Below are 21,454 nucleotides of genomic sequence, written 5' to 3' on the forward strand. Positions count from 1 at the left end.
TGACTGTCTGTGCTCTAGCCAGGGCAACAGAGTGAGATACTGTCTCAAAAAAAAAAAAAAAGGTAAAAAGTAGGGAGACAAAGTTGGAGTATAGAGTTTTCATTAGTTTTCTTTTTACTTGTTGGTTTATGCAATCAGTGTTGTCATCAGTTTAAAATAATGGATTATAAGATATTATTTGCAAGCCTCATGGTAACCTCAAATCTAAAAACATACAACTGGTACTTAAAAATAAGGAGCAAGAAAAGAAACAATTCCAGTTACAAAGAAGAACAAACTAGGAGGACTCACACTTTCTTTTCTTTCTTTCTTTTCTTTTTCTTTTTTTTTTTTTTGAGATGGAATCTTGCTCTTATCGCCCAGGCTGGAGTGTAATGGCACAACCTTGGCTCACCGCAACCTCCACCTCCTGGGTTCAAGTGATTCTCCTGCCTCAGCCTTCCGAGTAGCTGGGATTACAGGCATGTGCCACCCCTCCAGGCTAATTTTGTATTTTTAGTAGAGATGGGGTTTCTTCGTGTTGGTCAGGCTGGTCTCGAACTCCCGACCTCAGGTGATCTGCCCACCTCAGCTTCTTAAAGTGCTGGGATTACAGGCGTAAGCCACCATGCCCAGCTAATTTTTTGTATTTTTAGTAGATTTTTTTGTATTTTTAGCAGAAATGTTGGCCAGGCTGGTCTCAAACTCCTGACCTCAGGTGATGCACTTGCCTCGGCCTCCCAAAGTGCTGGGATTACAGGTGTGAGCCACTGTTTCAGGCCAGGACTCACACTTTCTGAAATCTAAATAGCTACAAAAGAATGAAATGCTTAGGAATAAACTTACAAAATTAAAAAAAAAAACATATATTGAAATTACAAAATATTGTTGAAAAAGACCTGAATAAATGGAATGACATCCTGTGTTTATGGATCAGAAGATTTAATATTTTAAAATGGTAATACCTCCTCCCAAACTGACCTACCAACTCAAAGCAATTTGTATTCTAATCCCAGTTGATTTGGTTGTAGAACTTGACAAACTGGTTCTCAAATTCATATGGAAATTCAAAGGATCCAGGATAACCAAAGCATTCTTGAAAAAGGGGATCAAAATTGAAGGACCCACACTTCCTGAGTTCAAAACTTATTACAAAGCTTATGCCTTATGCACCAGGATCCATTCCTTCAAAGCTGGCCTTGTGCAGATATTTCTTATCCTTTCCAGTGCTCTTCAGTTCTCTGCTGCAGTTTTATGTTTCTGTCTATGACAATTTTTCTTCAACCCAAGAACTTCCTGTAGCATTTTTTTGTAGTGCCAATGTGCTGATGATCAATCCTCTCAGCTTTTGTTTGTCAGCAAAGTGTCTTTATTTCACTTTTAATTAATGAATTAATTAATTTTTCTTGAGTCAGGGTCTTGCTCATGTCACCCAGGTTGCAGTGCAGTAGTGGGATCACAGCTCGCTGTAGCCTTGAACTCCTGGACTCAAATGATCTTCCACCTCAGCCTCTTGAGTAGTTGGGACTATTTTTGGAGAGATGGTGTATTGCCCAGGCTGGTCTCAAACTCCTGGCCTCAAGCGATCCTCCTGCCTCAGCCTCCCAAAGTGCTGAGATTACAGGGCATGAGCCATCTTGTCCAACCATATTTCACCTTAATTTGCAAATAACATTTTTACTGGGTATAAAATTCAAGGTTGGCAGTTTCCTTCAGCACTGTAAAGATGTCGCTCTATTGTCTTTTTGTTTTCAGTTTCTGTTGAAAAGTTGGCTGTCAGTTTTATTGCTGCTCCTTTGAAGGTAATGTGTCTTTTCTTCCTGTAACTGTCATTTTTCTCAGGTTTTTCTGTAGTTTGATTATAGGATGGTAGATGTGGTTTCTGTGATTTATCTTGCTTTGGGTTTTTGAGATTTTAAAATCTGTGCGTTGATGTCTTCTCATAAATTTTGGAATATTCTTGGCCATTATTTCTTCTGCCCCATGTATTGCTTCTTCTCTGATCTTTTGCTCTTCTTCTTCTGGCACTTTGGTTACATATACATTGTGTTTTCAAATTATGTCCTCTACATACCTTCTTTTTCCTCTCTGTGCTTTGGTGTATGTATTTTCTATTTATCTCTAACTGGACTTCTTTTGTTCCCAGCCTTTTATGATACCCACCTGAAATTAAGAAATTATGATTCTTAATTTCAGACAGTTTGTTTTTCAATTTTAGCACGTTGACTCGATTGTTTTGTATAGATTCTAATCCTCTGTTGATTTCCATTCATCTTTCCCTGTACTTTCTGTTGATTTCTGTTCATCTTTTCCTCTACTTTCTTGAATGTAATGTTACCTATTTGAATATCTTTCACTTCTAATTCCAAACCCTGGATTTTTGGTCAGTTTGCCTCTGTTGTTCGTTTCTGTCTTGATGTTTGATCATCTCTTGCTGTCTCTTTGCTGCTGTATGCTCACACGTAAAAGAACTACACTGGCTCCATATGATTTTTTTTTTTTTCCATCGGGAATGATCTTCATTTTCTTCTGTGTAGCATCCTATAATTATTTAAATGAAAACGGGATCTGAGCTGGGTTGGGACTAGTTTGTAGTTTTAGTAAAACTTGGTTCAGTTCTGGTTAATTCCTCTTCCTTGGGTGTGGTCCTTTTAGGCTTTGAATTGAGCCTAGCTATTCTTTCTCTCTTCAGCCTTAGAAGTTTTGCCATTCCGAGGTTTTAGCTTAGTTTTTCTTTCCCCCTGCTGCTAGATGTAGCTTCAAAATCTGATAAACATGTTGTAATGAAGACCTGTTGTTTCCTGTTCCAGGCTCCTTCTCTCTAGCAGGACATTATCTTCACAGCACTGCAAGACTGTGGAAGATTTTATTCTATCTTTCTGGCCAAACTCCCCAGTCTTCTACACCACCCCTGCATTCAGCCAATGACAAATGAGGAAAGCCAGCCTTGCATTTGGCCCTCTCTCACTTCCAGTTCTTTGGGCTGGTTTGATGCAACTGCCAAAAGCTCTCATGGCATCTCCTTACCCCAGCCTAGTACCTCTTTTGGGGGCCGGAGTTGGGAAATGCTCCTGGGAAAAAAATGGCCAGTGATCCTCGGATTACCTTGAAAGGGCTTCTTTCTTATTTGAAATTTAGTTCATCTAATTCTTGTTGCTTTTGCATCTCTCCAGTGCCTTTAAAAACATGATCATTACAATTTAGCTTTTCAAACTGCAACAAACATGCTGCTCTTTCCTGACCTCCTATATTATACTCAAATTTTTTGGTTTTTAATTACAACTCTCTTGGGTTTTCTGTGTATTGTTTGAACATGAGAAACTACTTGATGAAGAAGACTGTACATTACACAGAGAATTGGAGTTACACTGAGTACATTTCATGTAGGCATGAGTGAGAGGAGTATGGATATCAGGAAGTTAAAGGGGTGGACTATAGTTGACACAGTTGATTGTCTTCTCAGGATTTATCCCTTGCTTCTTTCCTCTTAAGAGGAAAGTTCAGGCATCTACCTTCCCATGTGCTATTCACCTTCATATGACTTATGGGAAAGCTAATTCTCTGCTTAGCTTTATGGAGTGGATCTAATTGGTATAAGTATAATCTCATCTCTATTGCTAATGATTTAGTTAAGGAAAGCACAGGTATTTCCATGATTTGAGATGGATGGATTTTTGACATTATCTTTGCATGTGGGAGATTCTCACCTGGGAAAGTTGGAAAACAACAAAGTTATGAAGTTTTATAATTTAGTTTCTAAAGCAGCATCAGAAGCTGAATAATGTTTCATTTAAGCAGTTCAGTGATCTCAATGTTGTTCCAACATGTGGCGTCATATGCCCCAAGTAGCCTCTTAAGGCAAAGTGTATCTGTTTATGCCTGATCCAGCTCCTGATCATTCACATGAAAGTGAATAAGGCCTCATTGTAATGCAAGGTATTAGATCCCTTTGCAACTCATAGTGCCATAAATCAGAGCCCTGTGGTTGACTTGGCCCTTCAGTTTCATCTGCAATAACAATTGAAGCTCTGTCTTCAGAACTGAACTGGATACATAGCTAAAGTCAACACAGGGAGTGACCGCTTTTCTCTGGCATTATATCTTCATTTCCCCCATAATTCATTTGAATAGGAATTTCTGTGGTTTAAGCCAAGAAATAGCAGCCCATTCACATTTGTAAATGCTCCTGCATAGCTATAATTATATCTTTAATAACTGGGCCCTAGCGATGTTTTAGTTTCATGCCCATCAGTCTTTCATGCTTAAATGAATGAAAAGTTTCATATTTTCATTTCTTCCTTCAACAAACATTGACTGGTCATTTGCTATTTCAGGCACTGTGTTGGGAGTAAGGAATGTGGAGTCATCTCTTCCCTCAGAGAAACACTGACAAGTGTTAGCTCACAGACTTGTGTGCACAAAGATGGATCCTCACAGTTGTCCACTGGAGCACTGTTTGAAGCAGCAAAAGGAACCAAGTCAACTTTCCCTGAGTACGAAAATGGCTAAATAAATGGTAATTTATTCATAGAAAAGAATATAATACAACTATTAAAATCATGAAAAAAGGTACATGTTACACCATGAGTAAATCTCAAAAACATCAGTTTAAAAAAAAAAGCAAGTAAAAGCAAGTATCAAAAGTATCCACACAGCCTGATGCCATTTACGTAGACCTTAAAGATCCAATACATGCAATGGTATATCTTGATCAGGAATTTATATGTGTGAAATAAATTACAAAACCATGCTGTAAGATGGGCATTTCCTCTGAAAAGGAAAGCATGAGGGAAGTGGGGAGGTGAGACTTTATCTCTTTGGTAACATTATTATTTTTTTATTAAGAAGAAAGATGAAGCCAAATAGACAAACTATCAAATTTTGCTTAATTTTGGTGGTGGGTACTTAAGCGTCAGTTATATAATTTTTTCTGCATGAAATATTTTAACATGAAAACAGCATTTAAATAAAAAACACAGAGGCATTATCTGAGTATAATAACTCACATTTTAGTGAGGAAGAGAAACAGGCAAACTAAGAGTGTTTAGATAAATGCTGATAACACAAAATACAGGGCAGCTGCCGGCAGCTCAGCCTGGGGGCTTGGGAGGACCTCCTGGAAGAGGTAATGGTTGACTGAAATGTTGAAAACCGCATGGAGTTAGGAGGACACGTTGGAGAGGAACATCCTGGGAAGAGAATAGAGCCATTGTTGATATCTCCATAGTGTTAGGGTAATAACACGCATTGTTAAAAATTTATCTTGCTAACCAAGGCCAAGTCTCCCCTGGATTGGAGATAAGATAAGCTCCCCTTCCAGCAGCATCAGAGGCTGCTCAGGGCCTGTGACATACCCTTGGAGAAGAATCCTCCATGTGCAAAGTGGTCTAATGGTTAACTTCTAAAAGAAAATAGCTGAATCTGATGGCACTATGGGCCAACTACCACTTCTAAGAACTTTACCTGTTTTCACCCACTTAAACAGCCCCATGAGGAACGTACTATTATAGTCATCCAATTTACAGATGGGGAAACTGAGGCACAGAGAAGTGAAATAATTTGCTCCCAGATACTCAGCTATAAGGGGCAGAGCCAAGATTTAAACCCAGACAGTCTGGCTTTACAGTCTCATGCAAGGTCCCCAGAAGGTCTCTCTCCTGGGTCCTGAGACATTACATTGCCTGGGCTCTCAATACAGCATTGAGCTTAGCTGTCTTGGTTCCAGGCCCTCACCTTCTGGATTCAACCCAGCTACCAAAACCCTCAGCCCTGACTTTTTATTCAATGCCTGGCTCCCAATTTCCAGCAAGCCCTTTGTGCCTTGACTCCATCTGTCCCAGCTCTTGAGCTGCTCATGCCTGAATCCCATCCCATGCCTGCCCCAAGTCCTCTCCTGCCTTCTGTCTTACAACCTGCCATCCTGCCCACCTGAGGCTCTGCCTACTGACATGCCTCTCCCAGGACAAGACCAGCTTCTAGGAAAAGCACTGTACTCAGAAGGCATGCCTTTCAAGTCAGGGGCAGGCTTGTTAGGGTCAAAATGGTCCCAATTCTGGGGATGTCATTTGAAAAAAGACTGTTTTCAGGAAACAATCTTCCCATCTGTGATGATTTAAAAATATAGTTCTCAAATTGTGTGTAGGAAAAGAAAGTAGCAATACAGGTGCAGGAAGAGCATGACTGTGTGGATAAAAAGATGATGTATGCACATGAACATGCAAACTGAGAACTTAGGTTAAGTTACAGCATGATATGGTAGGTACTACGGTTTGAATGTGTTCCCCAAAGTTCATGTGTTGGAAACTAAATCTTCAATGCAACAGTGGGACTTTTAAGAGGTGATTGTGTCATGAGGGTTCTGCACTCATGAATGTTGATATCATGTGAGTAATAGCTTTAATAATTGGGTCCTAGTGATGTTTTAATTCTATGCCCATCACTATTTCATGGTTAAATGAATGAAAAGTTTCATATTTTCATTTCTTTCTTCCCTGTCTTTCTCATGCACACACACACTCTCTTTCCCTTCCATCTTCCACACCATGGGACAACACAGCAAGAAGGCCCTTGCCAGATGCCGGCCTCGTGACAGGACTTTCCAGCTTCCAGAATTGCAAGAAATAGATTTCCGCACTTCATATAAAAAATTATGATGTGATTGATGCTTTATATGTGCTTCTCTTGCCACTCCTTGTAACAACTTCAAAAGTCAATCATTACTGTTCCTAGTTTATAAATGAAATCGTTATGGTGTAAATAGCTTGCCCAAGATCACATAGTTTATAGGCAGTGGGTCTTTCACAGAAATTTGTTAGGCTGTAAATTTTGTGCTCTTTCCATTAGACCATGCAAGACTTTGTGTATCTTCCCTACTAAGGAATTTCACAGAAAAAAGGCATCCTTATTCATAGTAGTTAGAAATGGCATAACTGAGGCACCTTTTCAAGGGGAAGGGCAAATCATAAAGCTGAACAACCTCAGAAGAGGTTACAGTGAACCTTATCAAGGACCTATATATAATTATCAGCTTACATGAAGTACAGGGGACTTTTAAATGACATCACCAGCATACAATCAGCAAATTCAGATCATAGAAAACACTATGGTACAAATGACCTGACTTCTTCAACAAATGCATTACAAGGAAAAAGAAAGAGAAAGAGAAACTATAGATTTAAAATGTGCTAAGAAACATATCAATCAACTATAATGCATGGACTTTTGGCCTGATTTGAACAGAACATAAAAAGAAATGATGAAATGATTGATTTAAACACTGACAGGAAATTTTATGATGTTAAAAAATTGCTGTTATTTGTTTTAGGTATGATAATTATAATATAGCTGTGCTTTTTTTTAAAAGAGTCATTATATTTTAGAAATACCTACCGAAATATTTTGTATGAAATGATGTATCTTGTTTTACTTCAAGGTAATTGAGGGAGGGAAGAATTAGATAAAGCTATATATATAAATAATACATGACAATGTAGTGATAACTGTTGAATTGTGTGAAGGCTATAGGAGGAATTATTGCAATATTCTCTCTACTTTTTATATATTTTTTGGCTGGGCATGGTGGCTCACACCTATAATCCCAGCACTTTGGGAGGCCCAGATGGGTGGATCACCTGAGGTCAGGAGTTTGAAACCAGCCTGGGCAACATGGCAAAACCCCATCTCTACTAAAAATACAAAAATTAGCTGGGTGTGGTGGCATGCACCTGTAATTCCAGCTACTAGGGAGGCAGAGGCAGGAGAACTGCTCGAACCTGGGAGGTGGAGGTTGTGGTGAGCCGAGATCATATCACTGCACTTCAGCCTATGCAACAAAGCAAGACTCTATCTCAAATATATATATTTCAATAAAAAGCTAGAAAAATGGAGAGGTATATCAGGCTGTTCTTGCATTGCTATAAATAAAGAAAAGAGGTTTAATTGGCTCATGGTTCTGCAGGCTGTAGAGGAAGATACAGAGGTATCTACTTCTGAGAAGGCCTCAGGAAGCTTCCAATCATGGTGGAAGGTAAAGAGGGAGTAGATGTCTCACATGGTGGGAGCAGGAGCAAGGGGGTGGGGAGGTGCCACGCACACTTTTAAACTACCAGATCTCAAGAGAACTCACTCACCATCACGAGAATAGCACCAAAGGAATGGTGCTAAACCATTCATGAGATATCCTCTCCCATGATTCAGGCCCCAGCTCCAACAATGAGGATTACATTTCAACATGAGATTTGGGAGGGAACACAGATCCAAACCACCCAAACAGAGGCAATAAAGACTATCTGGTCTAACTGTCTTGCCGCTGCCTGAACCCCCTTTGTGGTATGTCAATTACATAAAAGCGTGAACTCATGCATTCTCCTACTCTTTTAAACTTATTATTCTTTTCAAAGTTTAGTTTGTTTGTTTGCTTGTTTTAGTAAACTATCATGGTGGAGAAAAGAAAGCTTAATTTCCTTGGGAGCACTGTCTTGGAATGGGAAATCTTTTTGTTGTACGGCATTGTAAAGCTTAAATCTTTCACATGTAAAAATTATGTAGCCCTCGTTTTTCATTTTCAGGGGAAGCACAAAGACTTCATGATCCATTTAGATTTAATTTAACCTGAGATAGTTAAATAAATGCTGAAATGTTTGATTATGAGTTAAGTTGAAATATAGTTGAAATTTATTTTATTTATTTATTTATTTATTTATTTTAATTTTGTTGTTGTTGGTTTTTTTTTTTGAGACAGAGTCTTGCTCTGTTGCCCAGGCTGGAGTGCAGTGGTGTGATCTCGGCTCACTGCAAACTCTGCCTCCTGGGTTCCAGTGATTCTCCTGCCTCAGCCTCCTGGGTAGCTGGGATTATAGGCACCCACCATCACGCCTGGCTAATTTTTGTATTTTTGGTAGATACAGGGTTTCCCATGTTGGCCAGGCTGGTCTCGAACTCCTGACCTCAAGTGATCTGCCCACTTCGGCCTCCCAAAGTGCTGGGATTACAGGTATGAGCCACCGCGCCTGGCCTATAGTCTAAATTTATAAGTTAATTGTAAAACTCTGGAAATAACTCACTGTAGAAAGGTCTTCAGTATGAACTAAATTTTAAAAACTCTTTTATCTGAGCACATTGGTGTTATTTGGCTTTGCAACCATCATCCTTATTTCACATTTACTGACTGTCGACTACATACAGGTCTAAGGGAAGAATAATGTGCCTGATTAGTTAATTAAAGGCAGTTATAAAAAGAAAACAATATAATGCTAAGCATAATGGTGCCGGGTTGGACCCCGGGGCTCATTTACCTTGGACCCAGTAACTATCATCTATAAGCCTCAGTGTACTCAGGTGGAAAATGGAGGCAATTTCAGTCCCTACTTCGAGAAAGCTGTGAGAGATTCCATGTACTAATACATTCCTGGCACATAGAATATGTGAGAGATTCCATGTACTAATACACTCCTGGCACATAGAATATGCTCTACATGTACTAGCTCTTGTTTGTTCCTGGGATCCCTGTGTGTATATTAATCCCTGTGTGTATTATAATGATGATATGGGCTGGGTGTGGTGGCTCACGCCTGTAATTCCAGGACTTTGGGAGGCCAAGGCAAGAGGATAGCTTGAGATCAGGAGGTTGAGGCTGCAGAGAGCTATGATTGACGCCACTGCACTCCGGCCTGGGCAATAGAGTGAGACCCTGCCTTTAAAAAAAAAAAAAAAAAAAAGATAACACAGGAACCATGTGGCAGCTATAGAGAATGTGGAAGACATGGCCCAGGCTTCTGGCTACCATCTGAGTTGAAGAGCAAGAGCTCACTCTGCACGGCACTTGCTCCGTCTGAGCTCACGTGTGGCAAGGTGAGAAACTGGGTCCTGAGTGGCCTCCAGCACCAATCAGCCACACCGAGCCTGCAAGTCCCTGAAAGGAGATTTTTGTTTAAAATGAAATTCCACATGTTTCAGGGCAGGAAATTGAAATAGCGTCTCTGAAAATGATGAAGAGAAGGGATTTTAAACATGCACATATGTACGTATTTTGGGTAGCAGTAAAGATACTTTTAGTTCACAGAAGCTTACCAAATTTTAAGGACTGCAACTTTTTTTTAAAATGAGGATACCAAAAATGTGTCTGGACCTCTGCCTTTAAGTAAACATAATTGGGAGCACCTCTTCTGGCTGAATGTGACCTTTGTATACAATTCTGCATGCCTTTCCAATGGTTTTCAGCATTTGTCTTTCTTTAAAAAAAGATACAATTGCAGGAGGAGTAGGAAGGTATTGTCATTCTAGATGCCCATTGTTTGTTTTTCCAACGTCTTGTAAGAGAGAATATACTGCAGGATGGTTAGTACTTACGATGTTCCCGGTTTGTCGGCTCCATCAGCTTTGCCATGTAGGTGGGGACTTCTTTTGGGAGTTCTCAACATTGACCCAGTGGCCAATGAGAAGTATGCTGAGCATGTCTACACATGCAGCTTTTCTCGTTTATCACCAGAATAGGTTTACATTCTTTTAATATATGGTTGGTTCCTAGTGAAACAAGCATTTTTTGCATAGGTGAATGCAAAACATAACAAAAAGGTGTGTAATGCAATCCATTCATTAAAGGAAAGACCAGTTGAAGTCAGAACAGGAACAAGTCTATGTCCTTGGCAAGGTTGCCAACCTTCCCATTAAGGAATCTCTTCAGGTTATGTTTTAGTTCCACATCTTAAATGTTGATTCGGGGGCACGTCACACAAGTTGTTAGAGAAAGCATTGGTTTTATTACTCAAAGAATATTGAGTTTTTGGAAATGACACATAGACTTTGGCGTCATTTTGGAAATGACACAAACGACAGTTGACCAACTAGTTTGCCTTGCATTTTTATTTTAGTTTTGTAAAATGTATTAAAATGTAGATGATGTTGTTAATTGCCAATTATTATCTCTCTTCATTTTCTAAAGTGGTTGACACTGCTGTCGAAGTTGGACGATATTGCTCATGGAGGAGCCTTCTGAGAATGGCATAAATGGGTTTTAAAAAAGCAGTGAATTGGAATGGGAATGGCAGATAAAGGGAAACACATTTTCTGCATTTTCTAATGATTTCTCACATAGTTGAACCATTGCACGTTATATTTATTAGAATGACCACCCCTCATTTAGTTTTCCTTTGAAAAATCTTTCTTGAGAATGATGGTTTCCAGCTTCATCCATGTCCCTACAAAGGACATGAACTCATCCTTTTTTATGGCTGCATAGTATTCCATGGTGTATATATGCCACCTTTTCTTAATCCAGTCTATCACTGATGGGCATTTGGGTTGGTTCCAAGTCTTTGCCATTGTGAATAGTGCTGCAAAAAACATACATGTGCATGTGTCTTTATAACAGCATGATTTATAATCCTTTGGGTGTATACCCAGTAATGGGATGGCTGGGTCAAATGGTGTTTCTAGTTCTAGATCCTTGAGGAATTGCCACACTGTCTTCCACAATGGTTGAACTAGTTTACAGTCCCACCAACAGTGTAAAAGTGTTCCTGTTTCTCCACATCCTCTCCAGCACCTGCTGTTTCCTTTTTAATGATCACCATTCTACCTGGTGTGAGATGGTATCTCACTGTGGTTTTGATTTGCATTTCTCTGATGGCCAGTGATGACGAGCATTTTTTTCATGTGTCTGTTGGCTGCATAAATGTCCCCTTTTGAGAAGTGTCTGTTCATATCCTTTGCCCACTTTTTGATGGGGTTGTTTTTTTCTTGTAAATTTGTTTGAGTTCTTTGTAGGTTCTGGATATTAGCCCTTTGTCAGATGAGTAGATTGCAAAAATTTTCTCCCATTCTGTAGGTTTCCTGTTCACTCTGATGGTAGTTTCTTTTGCCATGCAGAAGCTCTTTAGTTTAATTAGATCCTATTTGTCAATTCTGGCTTTTGTTGCCATTGCTTTTGGTGTTTTAGACATGAAGTCCTTGCCCATGCCTATGTCCTGAATGGTAGTGCCTAGGTTTTCTTCTAGAGTTTTATGTTTTTAGGTGTAATATTTAAGTCTTTAATCCATCTTGAATTAATTTTTGTATAAGGTGTAAGGGAGGGATCCAGTTCCAGCTTTCTACCCATGGCTAGCCAGTTTTCCCAGCACCAGTTATTAAATAGGGAATCCTTTCCCCATTTCTTGTTTTTGTCAGGTTTGTCAAAGATCAGATGGTTGTAGATGTGTGGTATTATTTCGGGGGGCTCTATTCTGTTCCATTGGTCTATATCTCTGTTTTGGTACCAGTACCATGCTGTTTTGGTTACTGTAGCCTTGTAGTATAGTTTGAAGTCAGGTAGCATGATGCCTCCAGCTTTGTTCTTTTGGCTTAGGATTGTCTTGGCAATGTGGGGTCTTTTTGGGTTCCATATGAACTTTAAAGTAGTTTTTTTCCAGTTCTGTGAAGAAAGTCATTGGCAGCTTGAAGTGGATGGCATTGAATCTATAAATTACCCTGGGCAGTATGGCCATTTTCATGATATTGATTCTTCCTATCCATGAGCATGGAATATTCTTCCATTTGTCTGTGTCCTCTTTATTTCATTGAGAAGTGGTTTGTAGTTCTTCTTGAAGAGGTCCTTCACATCCCTTGTAAGTTGTATTCCTAGGTATTTTATTCTCTTTGTAGCAATTGTGAAAGGGAGTTCACTCATGATTTGGTTCTCTGTCTGTTATTGGTGTATAGGAATGCTTGTGATTTTTGCACATTGATTTTGTATCCTGAGATTTTGCTGAAGTTGCTTATCAGCTTAAGGAGATTTTGGGCTGAGATGATGGGGTTTTCTAAATATACAGTCATGTCATCTGCAAACAGGGACAGTTTGACTTCCTCTTTTCCTAATTGAATACCCTTTATTTCTTTCTCCGGCCTGATTGCCCTGGCCAGAACTTCCAACACTATGTTGAATAGGAGTGGTGAGAGAGGGCATCCCTGTCTTGTGCCAGTTTTCAAAGGGAATGCTTCCAGTTTTTGCCCATTCAGTATGACAAAAAACCAAATACCGCATGTTCTTACTCATGGGTGGGAATTGAACAGTGAGAACACTTGGACATAGGAAGGGGAACATCACACACCAGTGCCTGTGGTGGGGTGGGCGGAGAGGGGAGGGATAGCATTAGGAGATATACCCAATGTAGATGACGAGTTAATGGGTGCAGTGCACCAACAGGGCACATGTATACATATGTAACAAACCTGTATGTTGTGCCCATGTACCCTAGAACGTAAAGTATAATTAAAAAGAGCAAGCAAGCAAGCAAGCAAGAAAGAAAAGTGTTTCTTGTAAGCCGTCGGTGCGTTTGTGTTTGTGTCCTGATTTGCCAGCGCTGGAGGCCGAGTGGAAAGTGCGCAGCGGCGAAGTGGAGTCAACGCCGGTGAGAGCGCGGGGCGCAGGGCCGGGGCAGCCTTCAGGGGGCGGTGTCGCTGGAGCACCTGCGTGTTGGGGACCCGGGCAGGCCTGGGGGGCTGTGCTGGGCTCCAGGCCTCCTGCAGGTGGGGATGCTTTGTTGACAGGTTCGGGCGTCCTCCCCTGAACGAATGTCCTTGCGGGCGTGCTCAGCCCCCATCCAGCCTCAGAGGCAATGGCCGGGTGTCCTGAGAACGGGAGAGAGAAGGAAGCAGAAGAGAGAGAGCTGGAAAGACTAGAGGAATAAGTGGTCGCGTCTTTTGCCATCCCAGCCTTAAACTGCAGTGTTTAAGGCCTCGTCTGCCCTGCTATGGTCACAGGACTTTTTACTTTATGTGAAAAGTGCTTCCCACGGGAGGCACAGGGACTTCGGTTCTGAAACCGATTAATGGTCTTAGAGCCCCCAATAAGCCTACTAAAGTGTCTGGGTCACAGTTGCAGAGGAAGTGAGAAGCGTTTTTGACCTCATCTGAAATGGCTTCACGGAGGGTAAATCTCAAGTAGATTTTTTAAAAGGGAAAGCCTGTGGTTTGGCCGAGAAGAATAAATAATATATTCTAGATCCACGTGTAGTGACTTGGTTTAGGGAAAAAAGAATCCGCAGGGAGAGGAACAGCGCAGTGGGTTCTGTGGTCTATCGCCCAGGCTGGCTTGCAGAGAACGGAATTCAATCTAGTTAGTTTAAGCAGAAAGGGATTTGCGGCAGGATATTAAGTGGTTTACAGACTCTTTGGGAAGACTGAAGGATCAGATTCCAGACTGATCTTTTAAGAGCATGACCCAAAGCCACCCTGAAGAACTAAAGAAACTAATGCCCCTCCTCGAGTTCAGCAGACACCAGTGGCGCAGGGAAACGGTGGCCACAGCTGCTAGCTCCAGAACCATGCCACCTGCCGGGGTTGGAAACCACCATGACAGGCGATTGATATAGTCAAGAAACTCCCCCAAGCAGAAAGCTGCTGCTAGTGCTGCCAGCTCCACAACCGTGACAGCCCTGGTATAACCCACACCAGCAAATAGGTTCCCTGGGCAGTGCTGTCGTACTCCACAACTGTGACACCTCTCGTATAACCCACACCAGCAAATAGGTTCCCTGGGCAGTGCTGTCGTACTCCACAAAGCCAGTCACTAGACACTGAGACCTCTTCTCACGCTTTCAGAGAGAAACCAGGTACCTGCACAATGGTGCTTGTCAGCAGAATATTAGAAACATATCTTCCTAATCTTGCACTAATTCTCCTGAATAGTGGAATCTAAATCTCTGTAGCACCCTAGATGCAAGGGAGTTGGGGAAATAAAGTAAAAACTCTAGCGTCCCAGCTCCTATAATACATGAAGGCATGCTAGGATGATGCATGGTTGCTGGTGACTCAATCCTCAGTGCACATCACAGTCCTCTGCCTGGTTACTCAACTCCCATACACTCCCCTCTTCTCATACGTAAACTTCCAAATGGCAATGATTCCCCATGCCATAAAAAATGGAATTCACTTTCTTCCCAAAAGGGGGAAGTACCATGAGCCACTGCATCCTGTGTCTCACGGAGGTTCTATGTTCTAGATTCTGTCCTGGTGTTCATTCGAGTTCAGTCATAATCCTACATTGATGTCTTATAACCCATAGACCTAATTATAAAGTCACATCTTATATAAAACACATCCAATATAAAATGTTAAGGGAAACAGGGAGGACAGGCATGAGCCACCATGCCCAGCCATCTCTACATCTTTCAAGTCTTTGGCAGTTCATTCAGGGATGTGATGTTGCTTTTGATAACTCTTGTTAGGAAGAAGTGGTTTCAGGGTTTCCCACTTGATCCTTCTTACCTAAATAGTCCTCACTTCCTGGGCCAGGGATGAGTGTGGGGATGCTGTAGCTGGGGTATTTCTGCATGCATTCATAGAGTTTCTGCATAGAGAATGCTCTGCATTCGGAAACCCAGGAAATGCTACAGGATAAGTTTATAGACTTACAAGGTACATCATGAGAAGCACATGAGCCAAAACTCCACTTATCACTTGACTCCTATAACCCCAACTCTGAAAGCAGAGTTCAAGCAGCTGTTGTGTCACCTTTTGCTACAGAGCACCAGGGTCCCCCTTCTGATGTGTTTCTTAGTCCTGAGTTCTAGTTTGATTGCACTGTGGTCTGAGAGACACTTTGTTATAATTTCTGTTCTTGTACATTTGCTGAGGAGTGCTTTACTTCCAATTATGTGGTTAATTTTGGAATAAGTGCAATGCGGTGCTGAGAAGAATGTATATTCTGTTGATATGGGGTGGAGAGTTCTGTAGATGTCTATTAGGTCCGCTTGGTACAGAGTTGAGTTCAATTCCTGGATATCCTTGTCAACTTTCTGTCTCATTGATCTGTCTAATGTTGACAATGGGGTGTTGAAGTCTCCCATTATTATTGTATGGGAGTCTACATCTCTTTGTAAGTCTCTAAGGACTTGCCTTATGAATCTGAGAGCTCCTGTATTGGGTGCATATATATTTAGGATAGTTAGCTCTTCCTGTTGAATTGATCCCTTTACCATTATGTAATGGCCTTCTTTGTCTCTTTTGATCTTTGATGGTTTAAAGTCTGTTTTATCAGGGACTAGGATTGCCCCCCTGCTTTTTTTTGTTCTCCATTTGCTTGGTAGATCTTCCTCCATCCCTTTATTTTGAGCCTATGTGTGTCTCTGCGTGTGAGATGGGTCTCCTGAATACAACAAACTGATGGGTCTTGACTCTCTATCCAATTTACCAGTCTGTGTCTTTTAATTGGATCATTTAGTCCATTTACATTTAAGGTTAATATTGTTATGTGTGAACTTGATCCTGTCATTGTCATATTAGCTGGTTATTTTGCTCGTTAGTTGATGCAGTTTTTTCCTAGCATTGATGGTCTTTACATTTTGGCATGTTTTTGCAATGGCTGGTACCGGTTGTTCCTTTCCATGTTTAGTGCTTCCTTCAGAGTCTCTTGTAGGGCGGCCTGGTGGTGACAAAATCTCTAAGCATTTGCTTGTCTGTAAAGGATTTTATTTCTCCTTCACTTATGAAACTTAGTTTGGCTGGATATGAAATTCTGGGTTGAAAAGTCTTTTCTTGAAGAATGTTGAACATTGGCCCCCACTCTCTTCTGGCTTGGAGACTTTCTGTTGAGAGATCTCCTGTTAGTCTGATGGGCTTCCCTTTGTAGGTAACCTGACCTTTCTCTCTGGCTGCCCTTAACATTTTTTCCTTCATTTCAACTTTGGTGAATCTGACAATTATGTGTCTTGGAGTTGCTCTTCTCAAGGAGTATCTTTGTGGCATTCTCTGTATTTCCTGAATTTGAATGTTGGCCTGCCTTACTAGGTTGGGGAAGTTCTCTTGGATGATATCCTGAAGAGTGTTTTCCAACTTGGTTCCATTTTCCCCCTCACTTTCAGGCACCCCAATCAGGCGTAGATTTGGTCTTTTCACATAATCCCATATTTCTTGAAAGCTTTGTTCATTTCTTTTTCCTCTTTTTTCTTTAGGCTTCTCTTCTTGCTTCATTTCATTCATTTGATCCTCAATCGCTGATACTCTTTCTTCCAGTTGATTGAGTCAGTTACTGAAGCTTGTGCATTTGTCACGTGTTTCTCGTGTCATGGTTTTTATCTCTGTCAGTTTGTTTATGGCCTTCTCTGCATTGATTATTCTAGTTATCCATTCTTCCATTCTTTTCTCAAGATTTTTAGTTTCTTTGCGCTGGGTACGTAATTCCTGCTTTAGCTCTGAGAAGTTTGATGGACTGAAGCCTTCTTCTCTCAACTCGTCAAAGTCATTCTCCGTCCAGCTTTGATCCGTTGCTGGCGATGAGCTGCATTCCTTTGGAGGAGAAGATGCACTCTGATTTTTTGAATTTCCAGCTTTTCTGCCCTGCTTTTTCCCCATCTTTGTGGTTTTATCTGCCTTTGGTCTTTGATGATGGTGATGTACTGATGGGGTTTTGGTGTGGGTGTCCTTTCTGTTTGTTAGTTTTCCTTCTAACAGTCAGGACCCTCAGCTGTAGGTCTGTTGGAGATTGCTTGAGGTCCACTCCAGACCCTGTTTGCCTGGGTATCAGCAGCGGAGGCTGCAGAAGTTAGAATATTGCTGAACAGCGAGAGTTCCTGTCTGATTCTTGCTCTGGAAGCTTCGTCTCAGGGGTGTACCCCACTGTGTGAGGTGTGGGGTGTCAGTCTGCACCTGGTGGGGGATGTCTCCCAGTTAGGCTACTCAGGGGTCAGGGACCCACTTGAGCAGGCAGTCTGTCCATTCTCAGATCTCAACCTCCATGCTGGGAGATCCACTGCTCTCTTCAAAGCTGTCAGACAGGGTCATTTGCATCTGCAGAGGTTTCTGCTGCTTTTTGTTTAGCTGTGTCTGTCCCCAGAGGTGGAGTCTACAAAGACAGGCAGGCCCCCTTGAGCTGCTGTGGGCTCCACTCAGTTCCAGCTTCCCAGCAGCTTTGTTTACCTACTTAAGCCTCAGCAATGGCGGGCGCCCCTCCCCCAGCCTCGCTGCCGCCTTGCGGTTAGATAGCAGACTGCTGTGCTAGCAATGAGGGAGGCTCCGTGGGCGTGGGACCCTCCCAGCCAGGTGTGGGATATAATCTTCTAGTGTGCCGTTTGCTAAGACCCTTGGTAACGCACAGTATTAGGGTGGGAGTTACCTGATTTTCCAGGTGTTGTGTGTCTCAGTTTCCCTTGGCTAGAAAAAGGGATTCCCTTCCCCCTTGTGCTTCCCAGGTGAGGCGATGCCTCGCCCTGCTTCAGCTCTCACTGGTCGGGCTGCAGCAGCTGACCAGCACCAATTGTCTGGCACTCCCCAGTGAAATGAACCCAGTACCTCAGTTGAAAATGCAGAAATCACCCGTCTTCTGTGTTGCTCGAGCTGGGAGCTGGAGACTGGAGCTGTTCCTATTCGGCCATCTTGCTCCAGGTCCCCTTCTGATGTGAATGAGACCTTCTGTGCTTCAAGCCCAGACAAGTCAGATAACTTAGTGGTCTTCAAATTTTTTTCTGTATATACCCCTAAAGACAATTTAGAAAAATAATTTACCCTTCACCCACCTTTTTTTTTTTTTTTTTTTTTGAGATGGAATCTTGCTCTGTTGCCAGGCTGGAGTTCAGTGGCATGATCTTGGCTCACTGCAACCTCTGCATCCTGGGTTCAAGTGATTCTCCTGCCTCAGCCTCCCAAGTAGCTGGGACTACAGGTGTGTGCCACCAGGCCTGGCTAATTTGTGTATTTTTAGTAGAGATAGGGTTTCATCATGTTGGCCAGGATGATCTTGATCTCCTGACCTCGCCTTCACCCACTTTTTAACTTGACATCTCACCATTTCCTGATAAGTGTAAATAGTTGAAATGGATCACAGAACATTAGAATTTTTAAAAAAGCTAACATGACAAAACCTAAGAAAGAGATCTTTTTATTGAAGATGTGCCTGATTCATCTCTATTATGCGTTTGCGTAGACTGGCTTCTGGTTGTGTGCATTTCCAACCTTATGTCTTCTCTACTGTCCACACGTTCCTGGTGCTGGTCACTACAGAAAATGAATATCACAGCATGACTTCTGGCCCTCAGGACCATGGGCAGAAGGAGTATTTCTAGAAATCATTTTTACACCAGAGGGGATAGCAATGACATAACCATATATGGAAGTTACTGCACCAGTAAATACATCCTGTGAAACCCCAACTAACTTATTTATCCCAATTTAATTAGTAGACTTTCAAAAGCACCCATGGCCACTACAATGCCACCACACATGAGGAGAAGAAAGACAAAGGGGAGTGTAAAAAGAGGCATTGATCCTTAAGGTTGACAGGTCTTAGTCTTGCAAATTTTACTAAAATATGTGACCCAGAAGAGCCATTTCTAGGCCTTGGAGGTGGCCTGTGCTAGTGAAAGCCTCTGAAGATTAGGGTTCGTTAGCTTCGGGGTGAATCTACCTCTGCACTGTCAATAGGGACATTCTGATAAAAATGTCATGTAACTTTGTAAAAAGTATCCACGGAGTCTAAACACTATGATGACATGCTATCCATCATCATTTACTTTAAAAATATTTGAACAATCTCTTTAATTTTTGAAAATTTTGTTTGTCTTTTTACTCTTTGAGCATACATTTCCATTTCATTTTCTTCTCAGGATTCCTTCATGATGTAATGTGTGTGTGTGTGTGTGTGTATGTGTGTGTGTGTATGTATATATGTATAACTATACGTATATTATATATATTTTTTAGACAGGATCTCACTTTGTTGCTCTGGCTAAAGTACAGTAGTGAAATCAAACTCACTGCAGCTTTGAACTCCCGGGCTTAAGCCATCCTCCCACCTCAGCCTCCTGAGAAGCTGGGGTTACAGACATGCCACCACACCCAGCTAATTGCTTTTTCGTTTCTTTTGTAGAGATAGGGAGTCTCACTTTTTTTCCCAGGCTGGTCTTGAACTCCTGGTCTCAAGCAATCCTCCCATCTCAACTTCCCAAAGTGCTGTGATTATAGGTGTGAACCACTGTGCCCAACCTAATGTATATTTTTAACAGCTTTATTAAGATGTAATTTATATATTGTACAATTCACATAAGTGTGCAATTGAATGCCTTTTAATATATTCAGAGTTTTACATCATGACCACAATATATTTTAGAACATTTTTATTTCAAAAGAAGCCCTACACCCCTCAGCTATCATCACCCTGGCAATTGTTCCATCTCCCTCAACCCCACCCAGTTCTGGGTCACCATTAATCCACTTTCTGTCTCTATAGAATTGCTCACTCCAAGCATTTATATGTAAATGGAATCATGCAGTATGCTGTCCTTTGAGACTGGCTTCCTTCAGTTAGTATAATTTTTTCAAGGTTCATCCTATACTTATGCTTGAAACATTTATTAATCACCCTTTTCTGCAACCAAAAATGTATGTGAATCGAAATTGTAAAGTGTTCTTTATTTCCTGTGACCAAAAGACTTTAGGAATTTAAAGTGTTTTCTGGGTCAAGCCATGATTACAATGGTTGTTATCATGCAACTAATGAAAACAACATAAATGTTATAAACATTGCTAAAACAATCATGTTAATTCAAAGAGTGAAATATTATTGGAAATGTCTCACTTACATGATAAGTTTTTAAAATTTTCTCTCTCTCTCCCTCTCTCTCTCTCTCTCTCTCTCTCAGGCTCTCACTTTGCTGTCCAGCCTGGAGTGCAGTACTGTCATCTCGGCTCACGGCAGCCTCAAACTCCTGGGCTCGAGTGATCCTCTCACCTTAATCTCCTGAGTAGCTGGGACTACAGGTGCGTGCCACCATGTCTGGGTAATTTTTAAAGTTTTTTTTGTAGAGATGGGATCTCCCTATGTTGCCCAGGCTGGTCTCAAACTCCTGGGCTCAGGCGATGCTCCCAAAGTGCTGGGATTACAGGTGTGAGCTACTCCGCCCAGCTGGAATTTTCTTATTTTAAAAATGTATGACTGAATCTACCACTGCCAGATGGTTCTGCCTGGATTCTTTTCCTACTTTTCGTGCTTCATAGGTGTAACCTCTGGAAAGCCTGATCACAAAATTAAGCTGATGGGAACAGGAAACGTTTGTTATAGAAATGTCCGTCAATTCTCCCAATTCTTTCCTCTTTTTCTTCCCCAAATCACCTAGCATTCCTTACCCAGGTCCCCACAGGACTCCTCCTGCAGAACAATGCCTCTTTTGACAGTAGATAGAGATATCAGAGATGAGGTCATTATTCAGCACATGTCATTACTCGCCAGCTCACTATCATATACCTGAATTCAGAACATCCCAACATGGGCCGAAAGCCAGGCCCCTTTCTTATCAGAAAGTACCATGAGGCAGGGAAAGCTGGAAAGGGCCTTGCGTGGTTATCAGGACAGGCTGTCCCTGTGTTTATGGCATTTGAAGGTTTCTAAACCCTCGTGGAGTAAGTTTGGGAAGGCTGAGGGCTAGTGCTTTCTTTTATAAAGTGTGTGCTTTTGAACTCTTGCCTTGAGGCAAGAGTGTATAAAGGAGGCGAGGATCTGGAAATTCATTTC

The 21,454-nt window shown here is 41.5% G+C and overlaps 1 long non-coding RNA gene across 1 annotated transcript; it reads left to right on the forward strand.

Moving 5' to 3' along the window:
• Positions 1-1,760: 1,760 nt before the first annotated feature.
• On the forward strand, positions 1,761-20,718 carry LOC105487297 (uncharacterized). The gene is made up of 3 exons (XR_011623175.1): positions 1,761-1,781; positions 4,314-4,495; positions 20,586-20,718. It is a non-coding gene; the product is annotated as an uncharacterized lncRNA (long non-coding RNA).
• The last annotated feature ends 736 nt before the right edge of the window (positions 20,719-21,454 follow it).

Source organism: Macaca nemestrina, chromosome 5, assembly GCF_043159975.1.
Source record: "Macaca nemestrina isolate mMacNem1 chromosome 5, mMacNem.hap1, whole genome shotgun sequence".
Lineage (NCBI taxonomy): Eukaryota > Metazoa > Chordata > Mammalia > Primates > Cercopithecidae > Macaca > Macaca nemestrina.